General features: G+C 40.0%; 1 protein-coding gene across 2 annotated transcripts in view; it reads left to right on the forward strand.

The window, feature by feature from the left end:
* Positions 1-6,806, forward strand: part of LOC132021775 (RING finger protein 37) — a 35,559-nt gene that overhangs the window by 12,353 nt on the left and 16,400 nt on the right. The gene's annotated exons all lie outside the window — the stretch shown is intronic.

Here is a 6,806-nt window from a genome sequence, read left to right on the forward strand (position 1 = left end):
CCACCAATATTCAGGTTTCCTCTCAAAGTCCACTTCCCTGCCCATGCCAAAACAGTACCCCTGTTGGCTTTTGATCGTGCTCTGTCATCTTCAGCTTCATTTTCCTCACTGCAGTCAGCAGTATCAGAAATTATTCTGTTTACTTACTGGTTTTCCTGTTGGAAGAAAGCCCTTTGAGTTAAGATAGCCCTTTGTGTCTACTTAACTAATTTCTCTACAGTGCCTAGAATGAGTTGTGGCACAGAGATGATAATGTTTAGTGAGTATGGTCTGGGAATTTAGAGTGGTTGGGCACTGCTGGAGAGTTGGCGTGGAAAGGCAGAGGGTGGGGGTAGAGAGAGTGGATCTGGGTCACAACTTAGGGTCTTGCTAAAGAGCCCAAGTCTATAGGGGCTGGAGTGCCTCTAAAGGAGTTTAGACTGTTAGGTTAAAAAGGATAGAACTAGATTGGGGGGGGTCGGGATACATGAGATCTGGTTGTCTTTTTTTTTAAGATTTTATTTATTTATTTGACAGATAGAGATCACAAGTAGGCAGAGAAGCAGGCAGAGAGAGAGAGGAGGAGGAAGCAGGCTCCATGTTGAGCAGAGAGCCCAATGTGGGGCTCGATCCCAGGACCCTGGGATCATGACCAGGGTCATGCTTTAACCCACTGAGCCACTCAGGCGCCCCTGTATGAAATCTATTAAGGAGAATATCTCACAAATGTGTGCAAGAGTTCAGGTGAGAGCTGATGAGGGCCAGAATGGGAATGGAAGGTCTGAGTTTCAGAGATGTTTAGAAGAGAAGCTGATCAGTTGATTAGGGAATAAGGATTTTATTTTTATTATTTTTAAAATTTTATTCATTTATTAGAGAGAACACAAGCAGGGCGAGCTACATAATAATAACTATCTTAGTGAGTATGAAGTGGTATCTCATTGTGGTTTTGATTTGTATTTCCCTAGTGACTAATGATGCTTAGCATCTTACTTTTCTTCTTCTCTCTCTCTCTCTCTCTTTTTTAAAAAAGGGCTTCATGCCCAGTGTGGGGCTTGAACTCATGACCCTGAGATCAAGAGTCACATGCTCTACCGACGGAGACAGCCAGGCACCCCTAGCATCTTTCAGTCTTAACAATACCAAGTCTTTAAACCATGAATAGGAGATGTCTTTATTTATTTAGATATTTTTCTCTTTTAGCAATACTTTGTAGTTTTTGGTGTATACGTCTTGCATCTCCCCAGTCACATTTATTCCTAAATATTTTTATTCTTTTTAATGCCATTATAAATGGAATTTTTATCTTTTTTTTTTTTTTTAAGATTTTATTTATTTATTTGACAGAGAAAGAGATCACAAGCAGGCAGAGAGGCAGGCAGAGGGAGAGGGAGAAGCAGGCTCCCCGCTGAGCAGAGAGCCCGATGTGGGGCTCTATCCCAGGATCCTGGGATCATGACCGAGCCGAAGGCAGAGGCTCAACCCACTGAGCCACCCGGGCGCCCCTGGAATTTTTATTTTAACGTCTTTATGAATTGCTCATTGCTAATGCTTAGAAATGGATGCTTTATCCTGCATTTTTGCCTAGTTCTTTTATTGGCTGTAACGGTTTGTGTGTGTGTGTGGATTCTGTACTAGTTTCTGTATATATGATCGTATAATCTATAGATAAAGGTAGTTTTGCTCCTTCTTTCCACTTTGGAGACCTTTTTCTTTTTCTTGCCTACTTGCTGTGGCTAGAGCTTCTTATATGAAATTGAACAGAAGTGGTAAAAGTAGGCATCCTTCTCTTGTTCCTGATCGTATGGGGGAATTCTTTCAGTCTTTCACCATTGAATATATTAGCTGTGGGTTTCTCATGAATACCCTTTATCATGTTAAGGAAGTTCCTTTCTGTTCTTAGTTTGCTGGATGTGCAATAAATAATTTTTTAGCATATGTCACAAATAGTACACAGGACATTCTTGCACTAGAAGAAGAAAATCCATTGTTTATCTGATTTTCAGATCTAAGTGTGCAGTTTTTATTTGCTAAATTGGCAACATAAGAAAAATTCAGTAGCAAGGCAAGATTTTTTGAGTGGGCTGTTTAGGGCAGAAGAGACTTAACATGTTGAGGAAAGGGTCTAGTAGTCAGAGATAAGTTGAGCATTCAGGAGAGAGGCAAGATCAGATGCAGTAAGGTCCAGTAGTTGGGTTTATACATGAAGAACATGGCTGCTTCGCTTGGGTTCCTGTAGAATTTTGCAGACCCTGCTATTAAGGTGATAAGTAAATGGTATTAGAATGCTTTGTTCATAAGAGACCCATCTGTGCCTTGATTTGAGCCTGTGAGTTTCTTAAAAGTAGAAGTTGTGTCTGCCTGTGCCTAGCAGAGTGCCTTGCGCATATTAAGCCATTGAAGGTTGCTCCAAGCATATAGGACTGCAAGCTTTTTCTGGGTGCACCCCTGTGTCCTGGTCTTCTGTGCATCTCTCACTGGTGGATCACTGTGTGGGATGTGCTTGGACAGCTGTCTTTCATTTTAACCAGCTCTGAGAAAAATGAATACAAGTCACATTTTTTTCATGGATGGACAAGTAACTCAATTTAGAAATTATAAGAAGTATTGTACTTCTTTAAAAGCTAAAGTGCCCAATTTATAAAATTGCTCAGTGCGTTGGTATTCCACCCACTCTTTGAGGTTAAATGCTTTTCTCTTATTTGACAGGTAATCTTTCTTCCCTTTTTTCTCCTGTAACCTGTTTGAGCCTAGTCTTTAAAATATGTGTATCTGCCAGAATTACTTTCCATTACATTTTCGTGTGACTCAAAGATCAGGTTGTGTAACTCAGCTATGGCATCTTCTTTTTAGGCCAAAGGAAGATGGATGCTCAGGTGTTCAGAAAGTGTCATGGTCACCTTATTCTCTTCTGCATCATTTCTCTGTACTTCCCTACCCCCATGTTCTGAGTCCTTAACCACTAAAAGGTTTACTTAGCTGCTTCAAGCTCCAAGGAAGTGCAGATAGAAACCTTCCAGATAGGATGACCAACTTGTCCCAGTTTGCCTGTAACTTTTCTGGTATTAACACAGAAAGTTCCACATTCTGGAAAAACTGTCGGTCCTGGATTGACCATGTGGTCAATCACCCAACTCCTGGATCCCTTCTCAGCCCTTCCCTTGCATTCCCTTATTCAGCCTGAATACTGGGAAGCAGAGGAGAAAAGTCTGTCTCCATCTGGCCATCCAGTCCTATAGGAACTGTCAGCTGCCAGAAATACTCTTACTCACCTGCAGTCCTCTCTGGTGTCATCCTGCAACCCCAGGAACCCAGTCCAATTGTTTAACTACTTACATGTACTTTTAACACACAAAAGGGGAAAACGGGTAGCCCACCACTCTGATGTTGCATATTTTGAGTTTCTGCATGGCCACCATTACTTCCCAAACTTAACATGTGTACATATTCCTAGATAAAGATTTTTTAAAAAGATTTGTTTATTATGTTTATTTGAGAGTGTGGGCAAGGGGGATAGGGGCAATGGGAGAGGGAGAGAGAGTCTCAAGGAGACTCCCAGCTGAGCATAGAGCCTCACGTGGGGCTTGATCCCAGGACCCTGAGATCATGATCTGAGCTGAAATCAAGAGTCAGATGCCCAACCGACTGAGTGTACTTAGGTATGCCACCCCCTTAGATATAAAAAAAAAAATTTTTAAAGATTTTATTTATTTATTTGGCAGAGAAAGATCACAAGTAGGCAGAGAGGCAGGCAGAGAGGGAGAGCGGGAAGCGGGCTCCCTGCTGAACAGGGAGCCCAATGTGGAGCTCGATCCCAGGACCCTGAGATCATGACCTAAGCTGAAGGCAGAGGCTTTAACCCACTGAGCCACCCAGGTGCCCCGATACAAATTTTTGACAGGTGTGTGATCACAATACTTTTGATATTTTGTGCCTATCTATCCATCTATCTATCTGTATATACACATACATACTTCTGCAGTTTTTGTACCTAGTCATATTTATCATTTAAGTGGCAGGTACACCAAGAATAAATATGTCATTCAAGTGTTTCTTCCAGTGTGGGTAGTGAGATACACTGGACCCTTGAGTTGACCCTGGGCCTAGTTTTTGCCTTATATCTAGGTAAAGAACTTGAAGACTTCTGTGGTAATAGAGTAGTTGGATTTGGCTGGGTCAGTGGGTAGAGTATGTGACTCTTAATATTGGGGTTGTAAGTTTGAACCCCACATTGGGTGTAGAGATTACTTTAAAATCTTTAAAATAAAAGGCTTCTTAGAGGGCAGTACCAGGATTCTTGTGATGGAACTGTTCTCCATTTTGACTGTGGTAGTGATTAATTACATGAATCTATACATGTGATAACATTACATAGAACCAAATCCACAGACACGTGTGCATGAATACATGTAAACTGGGGAAATTGAATAAGATCATGGAGTGTATTGTTACCAGCTTCCTGCCAGTGACACACTATACAGTAGCTGTGCAGGGTGTTATCATTGGGGGAGACTGCTTAAAGGGTCCATGAGATCTCTGTATTGTGTCTTACACTGCATGTGAATCTGCTGTGATCCTAAAATAAAAAGTTTAATTAAAATCTTTAGAAGCAAAAGGTTTTTTTAGGGCACCTTGCTGGCTGGGTTGTTGAAGAATGCGACTCTTGATCTTAGGGTCATGAGTTTGAGCCCCACACTGGGTGTAGTTTACTTAAAACAAAACAAAACAAAAAAAATCCACCTTTTTTTTTTAATTACTTCCTTGAAGGTAGCTTTGAAATTTTTGTGAGACAGTAATATGTTAATCGTAGTTCATTTCCCTCCTTCCTCCTCTTTAAGGATACCTCTCCCTCAAAAAGAAAAAAATTAAAGGAAGAAAAAGCCCAGGGAGAAATTGAGATTGCTAGTGTATTTCTTAGTAGTTGTACTTTGATGCCTTCAGGAAGCCATTTGCAAAGATAGCCCCTCATGTACAAAAAAAGATAGCAGGAACCCCTTGAAGGGTGAATTGCCTCTAAGTGGTTCAGAATTGATTTGTCATCTAGGAGCTTAATGGCAGGTTTTTCATTAGTGTCATTTCTTTGTCTGGTTAGAAGCCTTCTATGACTTCCTTCTGACCAGTAGCTTTCAAACTTTTTTTTTTTTTTTTTTTAATCATAGTCCTTTGTAAGAAATGCCTTTTATACCAAAACCCAGACTGATGATGCTGGCTCAGTTGGTGGAGCATGAGATTCTTGATTTGGGGGCTGTGAGTTTGAACCCCATGTCAGGCGTAGAGATTACTTAACTCAGAATAATAGATAGATAATAGATAGAAAAGAAAAAAAAAGAAAAGAAAAAGGAAGGAAGGAAGGAAGAAATATAGTTTCAATTATATATTTCAAAAGTTTCATGAAACACTGCCCATCTTCATGTATGGTGCACTCTGACTCTGTTCTTAATTTAAAAAAACAGACTCACTCTGGTTATGCCTCAGTAATGTGAGTTCTTGATTCTTGATCTGCAATTTGGGAGAAAAACACTACCTCAGACCACAGGTAGTCTTAAGCTCCTTGGCGTAACATCCAAGGCCCTCCCCATCTGTATCTGTTTCCAGCCCTGCGTCATCCTGTTCTAAGAAGCTAAGTGGTATATTCAGCATTTCCTAAACCAGCCTCACTGTCCCATTTCTATGCCTTGACTGTTACTGGTCCGCATCCCTAGTGTCTTCCCTATTCCTGTTCTTGCCTCCTTACTCCCATAGTCAAGTACATACTGTCCATCATACCATTATTAGGAAGTTTCTGTCCCATTTCAGAGCTGTCCATGATGTCAGGCATACATCTTCATTGTCTCCATTTCAAACATTACTCCTGTGAATTCTTCCCTGAATTTTTGGGGACCAAATACCTTTGGTCAGTGTTTTTGCATTTTTTTTCACCAAGAGCCAAAATAAGAAATTTTATATTGGACCTAGAATATAATTTGTTATATGTATTTGTGTATAGCAAACAAAAGTTTCATACAATAGAGGTGCCTGGCTGGTTCAGTCAGTGGAGCATGCAACTCAGTCTTGGGGTTGTGAGTTCAAGCCCCATGTTGGGTGTAGAGATTACTTAGAATAAAATCCTTTAAAAAAAAGTTTCATGAAATAATGTCCATATTATGTGCATTTTGACATTTTATCTTCTTTTTCAATTAATGTTTCTTTTTTTCAACCCATAACTTGATTTCAAAACTACAGATTGAAAACATTCACCTAGGCTGTCCTTCCCTACTCTGAATGTCATTTGCAGAAAGCTCTGTTTCAAACTTTTATATTCTGTAGTCACTGTTGGAAGGAAGTCCATTGTGCCTCAAGACGAGGACAGGACCATTTCATCCATATTTTCTTTTTTTTTTTTTCTTCTTTCCACAAGAAGACTTATAGAGAATATTTATTACAGCATTTTTTTCACAGTAAAAAAATTACAAACAACATACTAGGGCAATTGAAAAATACACTATTTTAGTCCTGCAATTGAATACTATGAAGAAGTTAAAATGAATAAACTAGATATCCACATTTCAACATGGAAAGCCTTAGAATAATAATGCTGAATGGAAAAGCCAGTTGTGAGATGGATGTGCATAGAATATAATATCATTAAGGTACATTAAAAATACGTAAGACCACTGCATACTGTTTATAGATACACCTGTACCAATACTGATTCAAATAAGAGACCAACTTCGGATAGAGTTTGCCTCTTGGTGAAAAAGGAAAAGAAATAGGATTAGTGGGCACCTGGGTGGCTCAGTGGGTTAAGCTGCTGCCTTCGGCTCAGGTCATGATCTCAGGGTCCTGGG

Source organism: Mustela nigripes, chromosome 7 (genome assembly GCF_022355385.1).
Source record: "Mustela nigripes isolate SB6536 chromosome 7, MUSNIG.SB6536, whole genome shotgun sequence".
Taxonomy (NCBI): domain Eukaryota; kingdom Metazoa; phylum Chordata; class Mammalia; order Carnivora; family Mustelidae; genus Mustela; species Mustela nigripes.